Source organism: Chrysemys picta, chromosome 10 (genome assembly GCF_011386835.1).
Source record: "Chrysemys picta bellii isolate R12L10 chromosome 10, ASM1138683v2, whole genome shotgun sequence".
Classification (NCBI taxonomy): Eukaryota; Metazoa; Chordata; order Testudines; family Emydidae; genus Chrysemys; species Chrysemys picta.
This window is the reverse complement of record NC_088800.1, coordinates 46,182,264-46,203,159: the sequence shown is the minus strand read 5'-3', so window position 1 is coordinate 46,203,159 and position 20,896 is coordinate 46,182,264. Positions and strand designations below refer to the sequence as shown.

General features: G+C 48.8%; 1 protein-coding gene and 1 long non-coding RNA gene across 5 annotated transcripts in view; one reads left to right on the top strand and one right to left on the bottom strand.

The window, feature by feature from the left end:
* CD276 (CD276 molecule) overlaps window positions 1-18,013 on the bottom strand; it is an 89,336-nt gene extending 71,323 nt beyond the window's left edge. For 2 of the 4 annotated variants that reach the window (XM_065558601.1, XM_065558602.1), the window contains exon 1: window positions 14,150-14,282. The gene's annotated coding sequence lies outside the window, so the exon portion shown is untranslated. Of the gene's footprint in view, window positions 1-14,149; window positions 14,284-14,604 lie in introns of those variants that run through there. The other 2 variants (XM_042851578.2, XM_005306348.5) reach the window with 2 other exon arrangements.
* On the top strand, window positions 17,033-20,225 carry LOC135973782 (uncharacterized). The gene is made up of 2 exons (XR_010590806.1): window positions 17,033-17,160; window positions 17,996-20,225. It is a non-coding gene; the product is annotated as an uncharacterized LOC135973782 (long non-coding RNA).
* The last annotated feature ends 671 nt before the right edge of the window (window positions 20,226-20,896 follow it).

The window sequence follows — 20,896 nt, the reverse complement described above, 5'->3', positions numbered from 1 at the left end:
TATAGCCTGAAGGAGGCTCCAAGGAATCTCAGGGTGAGGGGGCCACCTTTGTTGGATGGAAAATTAAGGGAAAACCACATTAAAAAAAGGGGGGCGGGGATCCTTCATTTTAAAGGAACATTTTAGAGGCACACAATTGTCTTAGCATATCATGTATTTTTTTCTCAGGTGTACTTGTCTACTGCCCCCAAATACACAATGCAATTATCATAAGCTTTAATTTATTGTTTGAAATGTATTAGAACTGAAATATACCATGGGAATACATCTTAAAATAAGGGATGGATGGTCACCCGGTCTCAGGGACAGATTCTGGCACACCCATACTGAGCTGGAACTAACTTCAAGTCCCATTAAAGTGAATGGACCTTATTTGTGCATAAAGATATTACTGTGTGTGAGTAAAGGTAGGGTTGCCAACTTTCTAATCACACAAAACCAAACACCCGTGCCATGCCCCCTGCCCCACCCCTTCTCTAAGGTCCCACCCATGCCCTGACCCTTCTCCAAGGTCCTGCCCCCGCTCACTCCATCCCCCACCCCCTCTGTCGCTCACCCTTCCCCACCCTCACTCACTTTCACTGGGCTGGGGCAGGGGGCTGGGGTGCAGGAGAGGGTATGGGCTGTAGGCTGGGGATGCAGGCTCTGGGGTGGGGCTGGGGATGAGAGATTTGGGGTGCAGGAGGGGGGTCCAGGCTGGGGCCGAAGGGTTTGGAGTGCGGGTGGGGGTGTGGTCTCTGGAGTGGGGCCAGAGATGACAGGTTTGGGGTGCAGGACGGGGCTCCGGGCTGGGGCAAGGGGTTGGGATGCGAGATGGGGTGCAGGGTCTTGGCGGCGCTTACCATGGCTCCGAGGAAGCAGCTGCCAGATCCCTGCAGCCTCTAGACGCATGGGCAGCCAGGTGGCTCTGTGCGGAGTGCACTGTCTTTGCGCATGCAGGCACCACCCCCCTCAGCCCCCATTGGTCACGGTTCCCAGCCAATGGGAGCTGCGGAAACAGCACTCGGGGCGGGGGCAGCACGCAAAGCCTCCCAGTCCTTGGCTTCCCCCCAGTCCTTGGCTGCCCAGCGCCTAGGGGCTACAGGGACCTGGTCACCGCTTCCGGGAACTGCACGGAGCTAGGGCAGGCAGAGAGTGTGCCTTAGCCCCAGGCCCCCACTGTGCCGCTGACCAGACTTTTAACAGTCCGGTCAGCACTGCTGACCGGAGCAGCCAGGGTCCCCTTTCGCCCTAGCATGCCAGTCGAAAACCAGATGCCTGGCAATCCCATATCAGAATCTGGCCCCGAACAAGTATATAAATAGACAAAGTCACTTCATCAAACATATGTAAACAATTTAAAATCTTGGTTACCACACTTTCACAGCGCATGTGCTGTTTAGTAAACTAAATACAAACCACATAGAACATAAATCACTAGTTTCCATGCACTATTTACTAGTGAACTCCATTTTTAGAGAGATACAGAATTTCTACCTCCATTTCAGAAGAGTACTTTACTCCCTAGAAAGCATCATGGGATATGAAAAGAACCTATTCCCTTTGCATAGATGAGTCTAAGCACCCAAAGGAATCAAACCTAACACCTTCAGCACAAGAACCACTTGAGCAAAAAGAATAACTGTTAACCACGCTTAAGTAGCAGGGCGTTATAGTTGCTACTAGAGAGAGTTATGCTCACACATGCTAAGCCAGTGCACAGCACGCCCGTTAGACAAGCTTGCCCCAAGTGTGTGAGGTCTGCGGATGTGGATATCCGCGACTGTAAAGCGGATATCTACAGATTTGCAGGGCTCTAGCTACATGATCTTGCTCTCTCAACCTGCTCTTCCTAGGGAAGTGTGGCTTGTCAAACTGATGCTCCTACCAGCACAGGAAAAGCAAATTAATAATGGTTTCCTTTACTGAATGATTTGTATTGTACATGGATAGAGCGCAAAGGATTCCATGTGGCGCCTCTGGACACTGAAGTCCTACAGTTAGCTTCAGAGCAGAGCAAGGTTCTCCCAGCACAAACATGAAGAGAGCAAACCTAGGCTGAAAGGGGAATTCAGCCTCTCCGCTGAGATCATGAACAAGGGGAGCACTCAGGCTAGGTCTACACTGGGGGGAGGTGGGGGATCGATTTAAGATACGCAAATTCAGCTACGCGAATAGCATAGCTGAATTCGACGTACCCGATCTGACTTACTCCGCTGTGAGGACGGCGGCAAATCGACCGCCACGACTCCCCCGTCGACGGCGCTTACTCCTACCTGGGCTGGTGGAGTACGCGTGTCGATTTGGGGATCGATTGTCGCGTCCCGGCGAGATGCGATAATTCGATCCCCGAGAGATCGCTTTCTACCTGCGGATCCAGGCAGGTAGTGAAGACAAGCCCTTAGTGTCAGCTGTGGTGGTTTGTGAAGAGGACACTTGCCCATTAGGAAGTGCACTGAAGTCACCAGCTCAGGCATAATCCACTTTTTAGTTAAGGTTCAGGTATTAATACCCATTATTTGCATGGGACAACCCCAAATGTTCAAAAATCATGAATCAGGGCCCCAACAATCCTAAAACTGGTTTAAAAATCAGGGGATTAAAAAAACTGGGGTTCTTTGCCCTCTGGGTTTTGACCTTTAAGATGCACTCGGGTCACATTTTCAAGCTTCTCTGCAACCATAAGGGCTAGAAACTTTCATTTAAAAATAGCAAGATGGGATTCCCTCATAATCTCTTGTCTCCAGAAGCTGGGGCTGTAAGTAAAACATCCAATATTGCAAGGATTGGCAACACTGCATTTGTATCCTGCATATTGAACTGAACGTTCTGCTCTGGCCAACTCCTAAGTGGAAATGATACAACAAGAAAACAACCTAACCCAGGGTTTCTCAAACTGGGGGTCAGGACCCCTCAGGGGGTCGCAAGGTTATTACATGGGGGTCACGAGCTGTCAGCCTCCACCCCAAACTCCACTTTGCCTCCAGCATTTATAACGGTGTTAAATATATTTAAAAGTATTTTTAATTTATTGGGGGGGGTCGCACTCAGAGGCTTGCTGTGTGAAAGGGGTCACCAATATAAAAGTTGGAGAACCACTGACCTAACCAATCTGCCCGTATCCACGTGTTTAAAATTATGCGCCAAGGTTTCAAAAATGTCTGAAGGAAGATTTTCCTTTTGCCTTCACCCATCTCCTTTAAAGTATTTTTCTCAGAGGAGAGGTGAGGATTTGTGCTAGCCCCAATAGTTCCTCTCCTGCAATCCAAAAACCTCTACACTGGGACAAATTATTTCATCCATTCCTAGTTCCAACCCTGCCCCTCCACCAGCAGCAAGAGAAAAAACAGCAAGGAATAGTCTGTTTCCAAACTGCAATAGGCCAGACTAGCCCTTTAAGGGCTCAGTCTCTGCCTGATTTTAGCCTAGAATGGGGGCCAGCACAGCAGGGAATGCTGGGAGTGGTGGGTCTATGGAAGGGGTGTCAAACTTGTTCTTTGGGGAGGGAGGGAAATTATCCTTTCACTTAAGAGTCTAGGGGCCAGGAATAACAAGTTCACTAGCAGTAGGCTACTTCTCCCAGTGCAGAACGTGCCTCTTGAAATGCAGTATTTATTTAGCTAAAGAGAAACACATTTATGAAGCCACCCCTCCTCTGCCCTTTAACTCCCCCTGTGCATCCCTGGGGACCCCCGCACCGCTTTGGGATTTGTCCTTTCCCAACACTTTGGAAACCTCACCATCTAAGGTACGTAAACAGCCCCATGACCACAGGATTCGAGTGCCTAATGCACGTAACCTCACAACACCCCCTGAGGTAAGGCAATGCTATTGTCCCCATTGTACAGATGGGGATCGGAGAGACTAAGTGACTAGCCCAGGGTCACACAGGATGTCTGTGGTAGAGCAGGGAATTAGATCCACGTCTCCCAAGTTCTAGGCTAGTGCCCTACCCACTGGATAATCCTTCGTCACTGGCATTTCACCGCTTCCCCACTTAGGCATTCCCCTACCGTGGGGAACTGTCCGCTTCTCTCTCTCTCTTCCCCTACTTCCCCCTCCCCAATACATCCCATTTGAGGATCTTTGGAGGTGAGGGAGAGAACAGTTCAAGGCTCCCGTCAGCTTGGGGCCTGCAGGCTGGGGGCGAGCAGGAGTCCACCCCTATGGGCTCAGCAGAGAGGCGGGGAGGAGAGAGTGGAAACTATTCTCTACTGGGCTGTGGCTGCGGCTGCACCACAGTCTGCACCAGCAGCAGCTGCTCAGATACCCACAGCTCAGCAGGAGGGGATGAGGGGCAGGGCTCTGGCTCCTGGGCCCACCCAGGCTCCTCATCCCCTCCCACTCCAGCTCTGGCCCTTCTTCTCTCCATCTGGGTCTTTGAAGCTGGGCCAAATGTAGCACCCTGATCAACGCCCATGATCTCAGAGCCCAGGGACAAGGCAAGGCCTGGTATGGGTTTCCCCACCAAAGGAACACCGGAAGGAGCAGCAGCAGCAATGACATGATCTCAAGCGCCCTGGGCCTGACTGAATCAGGGGCAGTTCCCTGTGGAGAGAGAGCCCGGGACCGGGGGGAGGGGAGGGACTCAGCGGAGGATTGGTGGGGAATCCCAGAAACTGGCTGTGTAGGACGGCATCCTGGGAAGCATGATCTCCAAAAGAAAGAAACTTTCAGGTGCACCTGACATGGACAGAGGCACTGGGGAGAGGGCTGCATGCGCATGCACATGCACACACAGAGTGAGTACCAAAGTGTGTACACTCATAAGAACATAAGAATGGCCCTACTGGGTCAGACCAAAGGTCCATCTAGCCCAGTATCCTGTCTTCCGACAGTGGCCAGTGCCAGGTCCCCCAGAGGGAATGAACAGTTAATCAACAATTGATCCATCCCGTCGCTCATTCCCAGCTTCTGGCAAACGGAGGCTAGGGACATCATTCCTGCCCATCCTGGCTAAAAGCCACTGATGGACCTAAAAAAAGGGGAGAGGTACCCCTTTTTGTCCTGTGTTCATACATGTGATGGGGCGCTTGCCCCACACTGGGCTCTCATGGGTTAATAGAGACCTAGGGAGGCTGCATAGGAGGCAGCCAATCACAGAAGGGCTTATAGGAGCAGCCAATCAGGGCCAGACAGGCCCATATAAGAAGAGCTGCAGGATGATGCACTTTCAGTTATGCCCTGGAGCTTGAAGAGAGAGGTAGACTGACTGCCTTGCAGGTAGAAGGCAGCAAGCACCCTGGACACAGTAAAGCTGTAGGATAGAGACCCAAGGAATTAAAGGCAGCTCCTGGCAAGCTGCAGGGATCTGTCCAGCTGAGGCCCTAAGGCAAGGGCAAAGAGGGTGCTGGGGCTGTGGGGAAGTGGCCCAGGGAGATCTACAGGATGGCCAGCAGGAGAGGTTGCAGTGGTGAGTTGAACCCTATTTTACATGTGGTGGAGAACATGGGTATTTGGTTGCCCCTAAAGGAAGGGGACTGAGTGAGGGACTCAGAGACTGTTTGACTGCTACCCTGATACAAGGGGAATTGAAAAGACTATTTGAGAGACAGTAAATGTGGAGAGACAATGGAGCTGCAATATGCAGAAGCATGTCTTGCTGAGGATTTATATACATAAGAATGGCCGTACCGGGTCAGACCAAAGGTCCATCTAGCACAGTATCCTGTCTACTGACAGTGGCCAATGCCAGGTGCCCCAGAGGGACCTAACAGGCAATGATCAAGTGATCTCTCTCCTGCCATCCATCTCCATCCTCTGACAAACAGAGGCTAGGGACACCATTCCTTACCCACCCTGGCTAATAGCCATTAATGGACTTAACCACCATGAATTTATCCAGTTCTCTTTTAATTGCTGTTATAGTCCTAGCCTTCACAAACTCCTCAGGTAAGGAGTTCCACAAGTTGACACTGCACTACGTGAAGAAGAACTTCCTTGTATTTGTTTTTAAACGGCTGCCTATTAATTTCATTTGGTGACCCCTAGTTCTTGTATTCTGGGAATAAGTAAATAACTTTTCCTTATCCACTTTCTCCACCTCACTCATGATTTTACATACCTCTATCATATCCCCCCTTAGTCTCCTCTTTTCCAAGCTGAAGAGTCCTAGCCTCTTTAATCTCTCCTCATATGGGACCTGTTCCAAACCCCTAATCATTTTAGTTGCCCTTTTTCTGAACCTTTTCTAGTGCCAGTATATCTTTTTTGAGATGAGACCACATCTGTATGCAGTATTTGAGATGTGGGTGTACCATCGATTTATATAAGGGCAATAATATATTCTCAGTCTTATTCTCTATCCCCTTTTTAATAATTCCTAACATCCTGTTTGCTTTTTTTGACCGCCTCTGCACACTGCGTGGACATCTTCAGAGAACTATCCATGATGATTCCAAGATCTTTTCCTGACTTGTAGCTAAATTAGCCCCCATCATATTGTATGTATAGTTGGGGTTATTTTTTTCCAATGTGCATTACTTTACATTTATCCACATTAAATTTCATTTGCCATTTTGTTGCCCAATCACTTAGTTTTGTGAGATCTTTTTGAAGTTCGTCAGTCTGCTTTGGTCTTAACTATCTTGAGCAGTTTAGTATCATCTGCAAACTTTGCCACCTCACTGTTTACCCCTTTCTCCAGATCATTTATGAGTAAGTTGAATAGGATTGGTCCGAGGACTGACCCTTGGGGAACACCACTAGCTCTCAATCCATACCCTCCCAGATTGGACAACTGAGTCGGTGCCCCTATGAAAAGGGGCTGACAAGCACCCAGGGCAACTTCAGGCCCTGCTGCTGCAGGTACTTAAGACCCAACAGAGCTAGTGGGAGGTACAGGAGTACTTGCAGGTCTCTGTGGCCCAGCTAGCAGAGCAGCAACTCTATATACTTAAGCTGCTGTGAGAGGGGGTCCATAGAGGCAGAGTGAATGTTATGCCTCTAGAAAACAAGGACACTGGAACAGAGTGCCCCTACTAGGTGGGGGGACAAAAGCCTCTCCCAGAGACTGTGAAGAAGCAAGGGCCCAAGAGAGTCCCACCTGTGAGAACAGGGAGGAGATGGGCATGTTGGGCCTGTGGGCAACAGAGGCATCTGAGGAGGGAAGTGCCCTCTTAGTTGCAGGGCCGAAGCTAGCCCAGGGGTAAGGGCTGAGCAAGGGAAGAACAATGGGAGGAATATGGCCAAGGAATGGCAAAGGACTTGTTTCTGGTGCCATGAAGAGAACCATATCAAACAGCACTGCCCCCTTAGGAGATGGTGGGATAGAAGAGGACTGCCCAAGAATCTGGGTAGGCCAGGGGCTGCCACGAGGGATGTGGCAGGGATGACCATGGACCAGGCAGGGGGCCAACTCCCATGCTCAGCAGGGGGTGGTAGGGAGATGGTTGGTATGATGAGTGGGATGGAGAGGACCCAGCCAGGCAAGGGAATCCACATTGTAGCAGGACAAGCTGTGGTAGGGGCTCGGATACTGGGAGAGCCTGTGGAGCAAGGGCCAGGGTTATGGGAAAAACTGAAAGCCACCAAGCTGGCCTTGCGAATAGTGCAAGATAATGCAAAAGCACAGAGGGAAAACTGGGAACACCATGGAGCAGAATAGCCAGTTCTCTCAGGGGTTAATAGAGCCCTAGGGCTCTATGTAGGAGGCAGCCAATCACAGAAGGGCTTATAGGAGCAGCCAGTCAGGGTTGGACAGGCCCATATAAGAAGAGCTGCAGTACAGAACAGTTTGTCACCCCCTGAAGCTTGAAGAGGAAGGTGGATTGGCTGCCTTGCAGGTGGAGGGGAACAAGCACCCTGGACATAGCAGTGCTGCAGGCAGAGACCTGGGGAGCTAAAGGTAGCTCCTGGTGGGCTGCAGGGATCTGCAGGCTGAGGCAAGGGCAAAGAGTGCTAGGGCTGCGGGGAAGTGGCCCAGGGAGATCTACAGAGGAGTCAGTGGGGATGCAGCAAGTGGTGGCCACCTGCAGGGTCACTGGACCAGGATCTGGAGCAGTGGGTGGGCCTGGGTCACTACTGCCCCCACTCACCACTGAGAAAGTGGCTGGACTGAGGGACTGTGATACTGTTTCCTGGAAGGGGGGAACATATAGTGTGGCATGGCCAAAGGGCTGTGTCAGGAAGAGGATGCTGTGATCCTGGGAGTGACGTAGGTCCCTGGAGCAGAAGTGATGGTGGTGAGATCACCACAAGAGAGCACACCAGCATACAGAGCTGATCCCCAAGAAAGCCAGCAGGAGTGAGTCAAACCCTGTCACAATACAGCACCTAGCACAATGGGGCCCTAACTTATGACTGCAGGTCCTAGGCATTACCGCAATAAATAAGTATCTGTATTTGAGTTTGAAAATCTGGGCTGAGGTGTGCAGGGACCCAGCCTCAATCCCAGCTCTGCTCCCCTACTCTACCTCCAGCTACTCTGTCCTGGCTGTGATACCCTCACTCCTAGGCTCTGGCAACCCCTTCAGTTATTGGTGATCAAAAGGGAATGTATGGGGGGGCCCACCTAGGCTGGGCCATGGGTAACACCATGGGAGGAATAGCATTGAGGCATGGGATAGAGGGTGGTGGTTGCCCATGAAATAGACCCCAGGCACTCTCCCCTGCCCTGCCAGCCCTCTCAGAGGACTTGGGATGCTAGAGAGGCCAGATTCCTCCATGACTGAACCAACCATAATAAAGTAACATAACTAGGGTCATTTATATTCCACTAGCTCTGCCCATCTCCAGACCAAAGGCTGCATTTCAGCGGGGCTGCAAAATCCACCTCTGGTGTGCAGGGCAGCAGCCAACCTGTGCACAGCACAGTGAAAGGACAGATTGGACACCAGAGCAATTTAGATCAAGAACATCTGAGTGTAACTTCCTAGGAAAAGGGTTCTGGGATTGCTAGGACCAAGCTGCAGCTAGCCTCTGCCTGGGGGCCTAAGGCGACAGCAAGAAGCCCATGCACAGGGCCCAGCCATAGTGGGGCTAAAAATGCAGGCTCTGCCCCCTTCTCTTGGCCCCATGGCTGCCAGCTGCCTGGAAGACAGTGGGACAAGAGTCAGGCCACAAAGCTCACCCCACTCTCTCTGAGGACAGTAGAGCTGTCACACTGGTGTGACTCCTGGGAGCCCCCAGGCAAGATCTGTCTCACTAGAGAATGGCCCCTGTGCCCATGCAGCACGCCTGTGGGCACTAAGGGCCAATCTAGCCCAGCTCAACCAGGCTGGGCAAGTAGAGCCTTGAGGTTTTATGATCTCTCCTTAAAGTTCCCCACAGGTGTCTCCCATTTACCTGCCTTGGAAGGGCTAAGCTGATCATGTGTGCAGATAGGTTAGTGCTATCACACCTGATGCTCAGACCCCTACACCACCCCTGCCAGGCCCTGGACATTGTTTTTCCTGCCCCCAACCCCTGGAAGAGACTCTTTTCTCTCTCCATTATTTCAGGCACCACAGTGTGACTGTGCTTAATAAGCTGATGAAGAGGCAATCATTCTATGGTGTAATCATCCCTTCTGTACATCCCGGCTCTGAATGAAGCATCTGTTTCAAACTCCTTGGGACAGGGGGGAGGAATCAGTATTATCTGGCCGCCTCTGGCCAAAACCGCAGGCAGGGACTGATTTCTGTGTATCAAAACCTGGCATGTAAATAATGCCCCCATTGATCTCATTTGTGAAGTGTGGGAGGAGAGCAGAGGGACATGCCAGGCTCAGTCTGCATATGCTGAATGGACCTTGGAGTATGCTCTCTCTGGCCAATCAGCTCTGAAAACAGACAAACCACCTAGGCAATTAAATAAACCCAAGCACTTTGTTATTGAAGGGTCTGCACACTACAGACCTGGCATCTCCCCTTAGCTAAGTGCCAGGACAATGCTGTGGGCTACCAGAACTCCCAATCAATGAAGCACAGTCTACAAGTTTCCAGACAACCATGCTGGCTTCCTCTTGCATCCATCTTTGGTTCTCACCCTCCCAGCTGGCTTCCTCCTAGATCCAGCTTTGCTCTCTCCGCCCTCAGGCCCCAACCCCAGATTCTCCCGTTTTCCTGCCATGGCACAAGAAGACAGGATGCTGAAAGACTTTTCTCATTTCTTCTTCCTGGAGCAAAGACAGCCAGCACCAATTCCAGACCAGTGAGAGATGAGTGTTGGATGTTCAGTGCTCAAACTTTAGAATAAAGAAGAACAGGAGGACTTGTGGCACCTTAGAGACTAACAAATTTATTAGAGCATAAGCTTTCGTGGACTACAGCCCACTTCTTAGGATGCATATAGAATGGAACATATATTGAGGAGATATATATACACACATACAGAGAGCATAAACAGGTGGGAGTTGTCTTACCACCTCTGAGAGGCCAATTAATTAAGAGGAAAAAAAACTTTTGAAGTGATAATCAAGCTAGCCCAGTACAGACAGACAGTTAGATAACAAGTGTGAGAATACTTACAAGGGGAGATAGATTCAATGTTTGTAATGGCTTAGCCATTCCCAGTCCTTATTCAAACCGGAGTTGATTGTGTCTAGTTTGCATATCAATTCTAGCTCAGCAGTTTCTCGTTGGAGTCTGTTTTTGAAGTTTTTCTGTTGTAATATAGCCACCCGCAGGTCTGTCACTGAATGACCAGACAGGTTAAAGTGTTCTCCCACTGGTTTTTGAGTATTTTGATTCCTGATGTCAGATTTGTGTCCATTAATTCTTTTGCGTAGAGACTGTCCGGTTTGGCCAATGTACATGGCAGAGGGGCATTGCTGGCACATGATGGCATATATCACATTGGTAGATGTGCAGGTGAACGAGCCCCTGATGGTATGGCTGATGTGATTAGGTCCTATGATGATGTCACTGGAATAGATATGTGGACAGAGTTGACATCGGGGTTTGTTACAAGGATAGGTTCCTGGGTTAGTGGTTTTGTTCAGTGATGTGTGGTTGCTGGTGAGTATTTGCTTTAGGTTGGGGGGTTGTCTGTAAGCGAGGACAGGTCTGTCTCCCAAGATCTGTGAGAGTAAAGGATCATCTTTCAGGATAGGTTGTAGATCTCTGATGATGCGCTGGAGAGGTTTTAGTTGGGGGCTGAAGGTGACAGCTAGTGGTGTTCTGTTATTTTCTTTGTTGGGCCTGTCTTGTAGGAGGTGACTTCTGGGTACTCGTCTGGCTCTGTCAATCTGTTTTTTCACTTCAGCAGGCTCGTTCACCTGCACATCTACCAATGTGATATATGCCATCATGTGCCAGCAATGCCCCTCTGCCATGTACATTGGCCAAACCGGACAGTCTCTACGCAAAAGAATTAATGGACACAAATCTGACATCAGGAATCAAAATACTCAAAAACCAGTGGGAGAACACTTTAACCTGTCTGGTCATTCAGTGACAGACCTGCGGGTGGCTATATTACAACAGAAAAACTTCAAAAACAGACTCCAACGAGAAACTGCTGAGCTAGAATTGATATGCAAACTAGACACAATCAACTCCGGTTTGAATAAGGACTGGGAATGGCTAAGCCATTACAAACATTGAATCTATCTCCCCTTGTAAGTATTCTCACACTTGTTATCTAACTGTCTGTCTGTACTGGGCTAGCTTGATTATCACTTCAAAAGTTTTTTTTCCTCTTAATTAATTGGCCTCTCAGAGGTGGTAAGACAACTCCCACCTATTTATGCTCTCTGTATGTGTGTATATATATCTCCTCAATACATGTTCCATTCTATATGCATCCTAAGAAGTGGGCTGTAGTCCACGAAAGCTTATGCTCTAATAAATTTGTTAGTCTCTAAGGTGCCACAAGTCCTCCTGTTCTTCTTTTTGCGGATACAGACTAACACGGCTGCTACTCTGAAACTTTAGAATAGTTTTCTAAGGCTCTTTAAGAATGATAAACTTCTCTGATGCCATCTCTACTTTTCCCATCACACCTCAGAACTGGGGGGTGAGGGGAGAGGAAGGTCATTTAAAGGGATACTGTCCACTCTAATTATCAAATTATCAGAAACTGGATTTTTTTTTAAGATCCCCCTTTAAATAGTATTGATTTTAAAATATCCCTATTCCTTTAAAGCTGTTAGAGGGGTTCGTGTTGTCTTGCTCATGTTCAGAAGGGTCTTTGGGGTGGAACGGAGACCAATACCAATAAACATGCTCAGGCCCTTCCACTCTGCACACTCCTGCCAGCTGCCTCTTTGGTTTCTGTTTCAGCTCCATTGCTGACCACCCTCTTGCAGGGCCTGGTACACAGGAAGGACTGCCCACTGCTTAGGGTGCTAGCTAGAGACTCAGGAGAGCTGGGTTTAATTCCCTACTGTGCTGAAGAGTGGGGGACTTGGTCAAGTGACTTAGGGACCAACTGCCAGGGAGACTATGGGGATGATAGGTTTCAGCGTAGCAGTCGTGTTAGTCTGTATCTGCAAAAAGAACAGAAGAGTACTTGTGGCACCTTATGGGGGTGATGGTACTTGTGAAGATGAGTGCATTCTGTGATGATGGGGGCCATATAAGTACTTACACATTTGCTCACCCAGAAGATAGGGTTTAAATGAGTAATCACTGAGGAAAATTCTAAGGTCTATGTCATGCAGGCCAGGCTAGATCACAGTGATCCATCCTGGCCTTACAAATCTATTAAGATGTGAAGGAGTGAGTTTCCTGCAGACCAGGGCCTGGGACAGAGCGTGCCAATGATGTCCTCATGCTAAGCTATGGGATGAGAAGTGCACCTGATTGCAACAAAACAATGAAACCAGCTACACAACAATTGTTGTCAAATGCACAAAATGAACTGGAAAAGAAATAGAGTTGTTGCCCCCTCTTGTCTCTTTCACCAATAGGAATCAAAGTGTGATCTGTAACAACAGTAGGTATTTTCAGAGAGAAATATAACTTTCAAGTTGGCAATGTCCCTTTTAACTGGAGCCAGCTGGCATACTTATAGGCACCCATTGCCTAGTGGGACAGGGATTTGTTTCACAGGGAGCTCCCTGATGGAACTAGGTCTGGGGTCAAGTGCCTACCCTGTGCCTGCAACAATGCCACTAAACTCATGCTGTGTGCCTGCAATTTTGTGAGCACCGCCTCCCAGCCTGACATCACAGCTCTGCAATCAGCGTTTCCCCACAGTACTGCCACATGCACCATGCTACTGAGGCAGCTACTTCCAGGAACCATAAGAGGGTGGTGGGAGAGAACATGGTGCCCACAGTGGTGGATAGCATAATATCCTACCCAGGAGCCAAAGAAACCAATCCCTTCCCAGCAGTGCAGAATCTCCCAAGCAGGTCTGATTCCTGTCTAGATGGGGGAGTGTGAAGTGTGGCCCTCCCTTTCCCCAGGACACCCTAGGCAGAAAATCTTATATTGATGCCTTGGATCCCCCCCGTCCCTTCAGTCACTCAAGAATCTCGCTCTGGCCAGCAACTTGCCTGCTCTAGGCATGTGACAGAGAAACAGCAGCTAGCCAGCTTCTTCCCGCACTGAACTCCACAGTACTCCCTACTGCCTGCGGACCACGCCAAGCAGTCTCCAGCTCCGAAAGCCAGTCCAGTCCACGCTGGCCCTTTGCTCCCTATCAAAATGTTCCCAATCCAGCAGGAAACTCCTAGGGATGTCTCGGTCCCGCAGCCAGGCAGACCTCCTGGGGGTTCTAAGACTGAAGTTAATGAGTGATTTTTGAGACGCGTACTGCAGCGCGTCTCTCGTAGATAGGCATAGATAAATATCAACAGAGGGTCCTGTGGCACCTTTGAGACTAACAGAAGTACTGGGAGCATAAGCTTTCGTGGGTAAGAACCTCACTTCTTCAGATGCAAGACTGCCACAGGACCCTCTGTTGCTTTTTACAGATTCAGACTAACACGGCTACCCCTCTGATAGATAAATATGTGGCAAGAGAGCTACACACTATAAAGGGGTGCGTGGCTCAGGTGGGGTTAGCCAAAGCATCCAGGGGAGTTAGGTACACACCGCCTAACTCCCCTGGTGCTTTCGCTAGCCCCACCCTGCCCGCAAGCATGGGGCAGCCCACTCCTTGCAAACTCGCAGGGGAACTGCAAGCGGCGACGGCTGAACACCCCCCCGCCCCCGGCCGGGCCCAGTTTCTCTCCCTCCAGCAGCTGGGGGCTGCTCCCCGCCCGGCCTCTCATTCAAACAATGGCCCCGCGAGCACTCACCCTGCCAGGGTCGGCGGCAGCAACTCGCAGAGGAACCGGCCGGGTTCTTCCCCCGCCTGCTGTGGGGGCGGCGGCCAGGGCTCCGAGCCCGCCGGACAAGGCAGGCCTCGCAGCGAACTCCGCGGGCGAAGAGGGCAGAGGCGGAGGCTGGGGCGGCGCCAGCAGGGAGCAGCAGGGGCCGCCTGCCTGGGCCGGGAGTGATCTCATCCCGGCCCCCAGGCTGCGGGAGAGCTACCCGATTGGCTAGGCAGGCTGACCCCGGAGGGGCCCGGATCCGGGCAGGGCTGGGGGCCGAGGCCGGGCAACCCCGAGCCGGGGCGAGAAGAAGACACCGCGCTGCCCGTGAAGGGGACCCCGGCTGCGGCAGTGAGAGCAGGGGCTGCAGGCGGGGCTCGGGTTCTTGGCGGGAGGAAGTGGGGTGAGGAGCAGCCAGTGGTCATGCCAACTGAACTTACCCTACTTCGGAGAGATGGTGCCTGTGTTACAGCGAAACCTTCATCCTCCTACGCCAACCTTCCCTCCATTGGGTTCCCAGGGGCATCAGCGGGGAGACCTGTATAAGTGGGGGAATGATCCCGCTGTTAGGTCCAAGGAAAATGGAGTATAGAACAGGTTGTTTGGCCAGCTTAGCCAAAGTTAGGCTAACTGTAGTTGCTGGGCCATTCCTGTCTCTGTGAAACATGAGGACATGCTTGCTTGGGCTTCAAAGAATGAGATGGGGGGGGGGCATATTCTTGTACCAAATGTACTAGGAATGGTTTGTTTGGACATATGGAGACTTGCAGTCTCCACTCCCTGTTTCTGTTCTTAACTCCCTACTTTCTCCTAGTTTCTAGTGCATGACGAAAAAGCTGATAAGAAGCTGCTGAGGAATCATGAACTGTTTGTACTGTCAAAGAACATAGATATGCATGAATATTAGAAGCTTTTAACTAGTAAAGGAGGGAATTGGGTTGCTTTAACTATGACGCGACGGAACTGTCTATATAATCTCACTAGTTATTGTAATCGTGGCTGGTTCTCTCTGGAGACGGGCCGCTCTCTATTGTTGTGTGCACTCTTCAATAAAGAGCTTGTATTGGACCTTGCTGGTGTTGCCTGTCTCTCACTCTGCGGTCAGACAACGAACCTTGCCGTCTGGGTTAAAAAGTCCCCGACAAATTTGGCGACTCCGCCGGGACTCGTCTGACTCTCTGGTGCGGGATCAGACTCCGAAGCAATGCAGTGCGCATCCTCTGGCTTCGAGGAGCCTTGCCCGGTAACCTGATCCCTGCGTCAGCGATAAGGCGAGTTCTGTGAACCAGCTGAAGCCCGTAGAAACCCAGCAACGTCCACCTACCCATTGAGTAGGATCCAGGTCTTCAGGGTTCGAGTCCCTGAATAAGGTAAGCGATTGCCATAAAGGGGTTTGAGGCCCCGGGTTGGGGTTTGAGGCCCCAGAAAGGGGTTTGAGGCCCTACAGGCTAAATGGGACAAGTCGGCAGTAAATGCCCGGGGGACGCCCCGTTGTCTCTGGTACTTAAAAATTGGAAGGAAATCTCTGGAACAACCGGTTTGACTAAATCTAAATGAGAAACTTATGCCAAATTCAATGGCCTTCCTTTACTACTCATTTGTCCCCGACTAAAGACTGGCCAAGGTGCGGAACCTTTTCTGTTGACAGGATGGATTCCCTCAGGAATATCCTGGTTGATCTTAGACCGGGACAAATGGATTATTTATTTGTATGGTATAACTATAAACCAAAAGAAAAACTGCTTTTGGCCCCAGCTGGCTGTGGAAAAATATAGACAGAGGCAAACCAAAGGCAATACAAGTTACAGTACTGAGATTACATTTGCAAAGCTTAACTATCCAGTGAGATCCAACAATCTGCCTTTGAGACCCTGGAGCCGGCGTGGTTTGGGGACGCTGAAGAAGCCCCAGGCAGCCGGCCTGGACTGGAATCTCTGAAAGAGAAGTCGCAGGAGACCCCAGGGTGTAAAAGAACAGCCCTCCCAAAAGTAAGAAGTTAACTCTATAGTTGCTAGAGGGAATTAAGCAGTGAAACTTGGTAAGAATTTCTGTAAGTAATCCAGGCAAGAAGTTATTTAAGTGGAATTCTTCGACTATGAATACGTTAGTCTAATTTGCTGAAGAACACTCCTGCTGTGTACAATCTGTATTTTATAAGTTTAAGATGAATTGGTATTGTTTAAAGTTGCAAAACCGAGAATACTTTTGCCAGGCACAGGAAACTAGTGTTGTTTAAGGTATTTAGCATTTAATCCTTAAAGTGACTTAATGCTACAAGATTTAAAATGTTTTAAATAAAGACCAAAGGTTGTGGCTGCAGCAGGGTAGTCAAAGCCAGAAGAATAAAAGACTTAAATTTGTTTTTGGGTAACAAAATAGCAGATAAAAGATCTGGTAAAGAGAGAGAAGGACAGTGCCCCTGGCTCTGTGTGGTTGAGCTGACGCTTTGCTGTGGGTGCATGGAGATTTTGTAAGCATAAAAGAAACAGTTACACCTTGTGTAGAAATTGATGTGGCTAGCGTTGTGGAAATTGAATTGTGGAAAGGATGTGCATTTTCCCCAGAACATGTGCAGTGTATATTGTAGCAGAGGTAAAAGAAATGCAAACCTACCAATATAGGTTGTGTTGTCTTTTTCAGAACACTGTGCGTTTGAAAGCAGGAGTCAGAAGTAAAAGGCAATCAAAAGTCTGGGAAAGTTAATTGTGTCCTTTTTTAAAGTAAGAATCTTTAAGCTGTGGATAGCTTTGGATCTGGAAGCAAGCCAGAAAGCATTTGTATTGATGCAAATTATCTTACTAATAAGGTAGAAGCCACTGAAACCTGGGCTGCCTATAAAACAAATACAAGGAAATATGGGGTAATTCCTCTGTTTTGCCTAAAATCAACAAGAGTATGTGTATATAAAGGAAATATTTAAAGTAATTAATGTCTTTCAAATCATCAGAGAAAACGGATGCCAGCTGAACAGCATTCAACGTACTATGCATTTACTGGTACAATAGGAATTATTTTTGTGTTCTATGTCCTGTCTTGTGGTGTTTGTCTTGTGGCCAGAATTGTTGTGTTTAATATTTTCATAAGACAGTCGAGTTCAAAATTAAATAAAAGGGTTAAATAAAAAAGCAGATACTTGTTTTATTCAACTTGGAATACAAAGTGTTTGGATAAATCAGGAAAAATGTAATATACTAAAGTCTAATATATTTGCTTAAGTAAAAAAAAAAAAAAAAGCTTCATTGGTCAGATCTTTTAATTGAAAAAATGTTGTTAAAATTTGCATATCAACAGTCTTTGGAAGCAAGGACATGGAAGGTTAACCCACTCCCCATATTGCACATGGGATCCTTCTGGCTACCTCAGATTTCTAGCCAGAGGGCTGGGGAGGGAGGAAAGCTATTGGACACAAGAGGTTGTACCGAGTGGACTCCTCAAAGGTGGGTGTGCTTGTCCTGGTTTGTTGCTCCAAAGCTCTGTATAAAAGTTATTTTACTAAAAAGGTGTATATGGCATACATTGAATAATAAGACTGCCATTATACAGTACATTAATGTGTATGTGTTCATTGTTGAGAAAAGGTGTATGAGTGAAGAGTGGAAGTTTCCTTTGTAAGTTAAAAAAAGCCAAGAAGAGAAAAAAGAAAAAGAACAGAACGAGTTAACTGGGAAAAAAAATAGCTAGCAAGCTCAGTCTAAAGATAAGATGCTGGCCCATCCAAGGGCACTGCCCACAGCTAAGACTTGGCTGACAGCAAAGAAAAGGGGGGCCTGAATGTGCCCAAGCAACTATGAGATCTGCAAAACACTGCCAGGCATTAATGAAATGTGTTAGGTTTTTTTCACAGGTAAAGAAGCACTACCTAAAGACGGTAGCAGTCCTGCCATTCATTGAAACCAGGAGACTGAGTCTACGTAAAGTCCATCAACGAAAGACTGCTTTGACTCCATACTGGAAAGGCCCTTTCCAAGTCCTGTTAACCACCAACTCTGCTGTGAAGTGCCAAGGACTGCCTACCTGGACTCATGCTTCTCACTGCAAAAAGACCCCTCCACCTCGGGAGGACTCTCCGACTGATGATCAGCCTATTCCTCCTTCTAACTCTGCTGTGCCTTCTGGACAGCAGGGTAAAGGAAAAAAAAGACAAGGTGAAGTGCTAGTAACCTCTCCCTTGTCCACTGACAGACCTACTGTGCCTTTGGATTTTTTTCTAAAAGAAGCAAAACCCATTACAGGGTAATGTGCTAGTAACCTCTCCCCTGTATGATGCTCAACCACACTGTTTCAGAAAAAGAGAAGAAGGAACACTCGCTCCATTGAAACCACCAAAGTCCAGGAATTCCTGACTACAAAAAAAACATTAAGAACTGACCCTGGTGAAGAAACAAAGAATTATACACTGGCAGGAAGAAACTTGTGGGACCCATGCTTGGGAATGTGGTTTTGATTGGATTTTGGGGTTTATTCTACAGGCTGCGCCCTGTGTTTTGGATAAGTCCTTCAGCATGTATTGCCCTCCCTAATTGGATTTTAAATGCAAAAGGGGCTGCTATTAGATTAGCACAACAGAGGGCTTGGGTTATTTCCTCTAGAAAGAAAAGAGACTTGACCGGATCCCTATAAAATAAGGCCAATAGTACAGCAGCAGTTTAAAATATTTTTAAAAACCAAAAACATAATAAAAAATTAGAGCAACTAAAGAAGGCCACAAGCCTTATTTGTGGAGCACAGCTAACCCAGGTACAGGCTGGAATTGGTGAGTTACATGTTATCTCCGCCCTTAGTTCTATGACCCAGAAGTTGCTGACAGAGATAGTATTGAATATCACTGAGGCTGGGAAGGCATTGCAGTGGGATCTAGCATGTTCAGGCTTGGCCCACTGCCCTTACAGACACATCAGGAGAACCATCTGATCTGTGGCCATAAAGAAATACTTGGAGACTTTCCTGGTGGAAGTGCGGACATTCTCAATGCTCCTTCCAAGCATATGGACCGGTTAGGGAGGTGTGGGCTCCCACATACCGAATCCTGCCAGGTCCATGGGGAGGATGCATGTGGGATTGGGTAATTCACTGAGACATCTGGGAAATTAGGCTAACGCCGATGCCCTGGTGGACTTGGCAACCGCACAGAGAAAACTAAGGCAGATGGTTCTCCAGAACCACTTGGCTCTAGATATTTTACTGGCCTCTCAGAGAGGAACATGTGCATTAATTGGACAAGAATGCTGTGTGTATGTCCCAGATGTTTATAATGCCACTTGGGAAAGAGCAAACCACCTTATGGAGGTAGCAAAGGACCACGGAGGGAAGCGAATTGAATCCTGGTGGAGTAACCTGTTCAACTGGATTCCAGATATAGGTGGTTGGCTCCATAATGTACTCCGAAGCGCCGTTGTAACTATATGCGGCTTACTGGCCTTGTATGTTATGATAAAAGTTGGACGTTGGATGGGCGCCAAGGTGTGTTCTGTCCAAAGGTAACAAACTCCCAAGTTTACCACTCACAGTAGTTAGTTGTCCCAGGAATCCCTTTGAAGTACTCCAGGGACAAAGGGGGGACTGTTAGGTCCAAGGAAAATGGAGTATAGAACAGGTTGTTTGGCCAGCTTAGCCAAAGTTAGGCTAACTGTAGTTGCTGGGCCATTCCTGTCTCTGTGAAACATGAGGACATGCTTGCTTGGGCTTCAAAGAATGAGATAGGGGGGGGGGGCCATATTCTTGTACCAAATGTACTAGGAACGGTTTGTTTGGACATATGGAGTCTCCACTCCCTGTTTCTGTTCTTAACTCCCTACTTTCTCCTCGTTTCTAGTGCATGACGAAAAAGCTGATAAGCTGCTGAGGAATCATGAACTGTTTGTACTGTCAAAGAACATAGATATGCATGAATATTAGAAGCTTTTAACTAGTAAAGGAGGGAATTGGGTTGCTTTAACTATGACGCGACGGAACTGTCTATATAATCTCACTAGTTATTGTAATCGTGGCTGGTTCTCTCTGGAGACGGGCCGCTCTCTATTGTTGTGTGCACTCTTCAATAAAGAGCTTGTATTGGACCTTGCTGGTGTTGCCTGTCTCTCACTCTGCGGTCAGACAACGAACCTTGCCGTCTTGGTTAAAAAGTCCCCGACACCGCTATTGTGGGGAACTTTCCTGGCTTATACGCTACCCCGGTAAAAGGGGCTAGCGAAAGGATCAGTCCTCACTCCCTTTACCCAGAGGCCTCCCTGCCCTTGAGGGCTCCCTTTCCACACTCCAGTGTGGCAGAGTCCTTTTAACCCCAACAAGGCTGGGCCCAGGATTCCTGGGGGCTTGACCCCCAATCTTGTCATGGTCACTTAGGACAGGGGCTAGGGTGTCCCCACTCCAGGGTATTCTCTCTGCTCTGGAGGTTTCCCTGACACACTGATCATTACATACAGTTTAAAGCAAATACAATTTATTAAATAGCAACTAATTACAAAAAGTAGGGGTGGGGGGGAATGGGAAAGGTTAAAGGAAAACCCATCACCCCACTCTGTGGGCACAGGGAACCACAAACAGCGATGGCTGAAATGTCAGGGCAGTTCAGTCTGTTCCTCACATATCCCAGGCCTCCTGCCCAGGCCCTGGCTGTGCTGCAGGGATGCCGCAGGTCAGCCACTTGCTGCGGAGGTGGTAGGGCCCTTCTTCCCAGCGTCAGCCTCCCTGCCCCCATCGGGGTTACAATCCCCCTCCAAGTCTTGCCTTGGG